The sequence below is a fragment of the Arachis ipaensis genome, chromosome B04, assembly GCF_000816755.2.
Source record: "Arachis ipaensis cultivar K30076 chromosome B04, Araip1.1, whole genome shotgun sequence".
Taxonomy (NCBI): domain Eukaryota; kingdom Viridiplantae; phylum Streptophyta; class Magnoliopsida; order Fabales; family Fabaceae; genus Arachis; species Arachis ipaensis.
Genome location: NC_029788.2, coordinates 130456458 through 130459104, shown reverse-complemented (window position 1 = coordinate 130459104; position 2647 = coordinate 130456458). Strand labels below are relative to the sequence as shown.

At 38.2% G+C, this 2647-nt stretch overlaps 1 pseudogene; it reads left to right on the top strand.

Moving 5' to 3' along the window:
* LOC107635525 lies at positions 24-2366 on the top strand (annotated as a pseudogene).

The following is a 2647-nucleotide window of genomic DNA, read 5'->3' as shown; positions in this document are numbered from 1 at the left end:
CTTAGGGCACAGCACACAACGGTAAAATCCTATAAATAATTAGAAAAGACATTTGTGGGCCACTCAAGTTAACAAGTTCTTCCTATCAAAATGGCCTTCACAGGAGAAAAAGATGAACCCTTTCTGTTCCCGTCAACGGATGATCAACGTGACCCTCCCAAATTCTTCTCTTCAGACCTTCTTTCATCGCCTTTACCCACACATTCTTTCTTCCACAACTTTGTTGAAGCAGATGGCAACAACCCAGTGTACATTCACCCTTACCTCATCAAATCATCAGCTTCCTCTGTTTCTCTCTGCTATCCATCTCGCCGTGCTGATTATCGTTACATATACCAGGTATTCAAAGCTGATCTCACCATCTCTACCTCAACTCAACAAACTCAACAAGGTTCTCATTCTCATCCTCATGTCATATCTTCCTTCACTGATCTTAGTGTCACTTTGGATACTCCTTCTGATCTTACCTTCTTCCTTGTTAGGGGAAGCCCTTATGTCACTTTCTCTGTCTCCCATCACACATCATTAATTTCCATAGCCACTGTGCACAAATTTTCTTCCTTTACTTCAAATGATACATTCACTAAGTATACACTTAAGCTTGACAATGATCAGACATGGCTTCTATACGCTTCTTTACCAATCAAGTTTAGTTACAGCAATGACATTGTTTCTTTCTCCAAGGCTATTACTTCTGCTGGTAATGATGGAGGCGGGGTTCCTCTGGTAGTAAGGATAGCATTGTTGCCAAATTCAAGTTCACAACTTGAGCATGTTCTTGACAGGTACAGCACTTGCTACCCTGTATCTGGTGATGCTTCGTTTACTAAGCTGTATTGTGTTGAATATAAGTGGGAGAAGAGAGGGTTTGGTGATTTGTTAATGTTAGCACACCCTCTCCATCTTCAACTTTTATCCAAGGATAAGGGTAACATTACTGTTCTTGAAGATCTTAAATATAGGAGCATTGATGGTAACCTTGTTGGTGTTGTTGGAGATTCATGGTCATTGAAAGCAGATCATATTCCTGTAACTTGGCACTCTATCAGAGGTGTCAACCAACGTTTCCTTGATGAAATCAAATCAGCTCTTTCCAAAGATGTTGCTGCCCTAGGTTCTCTTGGCATAACAACAAATGAGGCTTACTATGATGGGAGAATCATTGCAAAAGCAGCAAGGTTGGCTCTAATAGCTGAAGAAGTTGGCTTTGTTGATGTGATCCCAGCTGTGAAGGAGTTCTTGCATGAAATGATTCAGCAATGGTTGGATGGAACTTCGATGGAAAAGGTTTGCAATATGGTGTAAAATGGGGAAGGATTCATATTGAAGCACACAGTGCCGGGTACTTCCTTTATGGAATTGCAGTGCTTGCAAAGATTGATCCAGCTTGGGGAATGAAATATAAGCCTAAAGCCTACTCACTCATGGCAAATTTTATGAACTTGGGAAGAGAATCAAACTCAAAATATACACGTCTAAGGTGTTTCGATCTGTACAAATTGCACTCTTGGACTACATACCTATCGAATCATTGTGATGATGTTGGGATGCAACAGAACAGCACCAGTGAAGCGAATCATTGTGATGATGTTGGGATTCAACAGGACAGCACCAGTGAAGCTGTAAATATTTACTATTCTGCTGCATTGATGGGCCTAGCTTATGGTGACATCCATCTTGCTTCCATTGGATCAACTCTTGCATCCTTGGAGATTCATGCTGCTAAGATGTGGTGGCATGTGAAAGAGGGTGATAATCTGTATGGAGATTATTTTGCAGAAGAAAATAAGTTAGTTGGTTCTCTTTTAGCTAACCATAGACTGTGTAAAATGCGCAATTGTTATACTGAGAGGGAGATTAAGATTGGCCTTCATGTTTTACCCTTATTGCCTATTACTGAGTTCTTGTTCTCCAATGTTGATTTTGTTAAGGACCTTGTGAAGTCGACACCATCTGAATACAATGAAGGAGACACATGGATGGGGTTTGTGTATGCACTTGAAGGAATTTATAACAATCAAGTTGCATTGAAGAAGATTAGAAGCTTAAAGGATTTTGATGCTGGCAACACAATGAGCAATCTCTTGTGGTGGATTCACAGCAGGCATGATTATAGAAAAATGGGATCCTGTCATGAGAAACAATGTTGCTTTTGTCGTTACAGCTGTTGAGAATTGACAATGATTTCAATGTTTATGGTTAATACATTGTGATGAGGCTTATCACTTTTGGATTATCTATTTTCTGGTTTAACATTTGGATAAAATATTTGTTTTCTTTTTTGTTGATGAGATGTGCTGCTCTAATATTTTAAGGTTTAGATTATTGTGATTGAGAGTGTTGAATGTTGAATGTGTGGTTCTTGACGAGGACTGGCTTATAGATCTGTCATCCTATTGAGTTACGTAGTATTGTTTCATAGTGGAACAAAAAAGATAATGTTAAAGTTTGCAGCCTTTTTTTCTAATTAAAGAACAATTCAATCATGTAGTAGAACAGTACACTATCCAATGAATTATAATTCAAAATGGAAGTGCTAGTAACCACCATGGGTAGTTCTTTATTCATGTCTTTAGATGATCATCTTAATTTTAAAAACAGATTTTCATAATATAATAATATAAATTTTTTATATATTCAACACGTT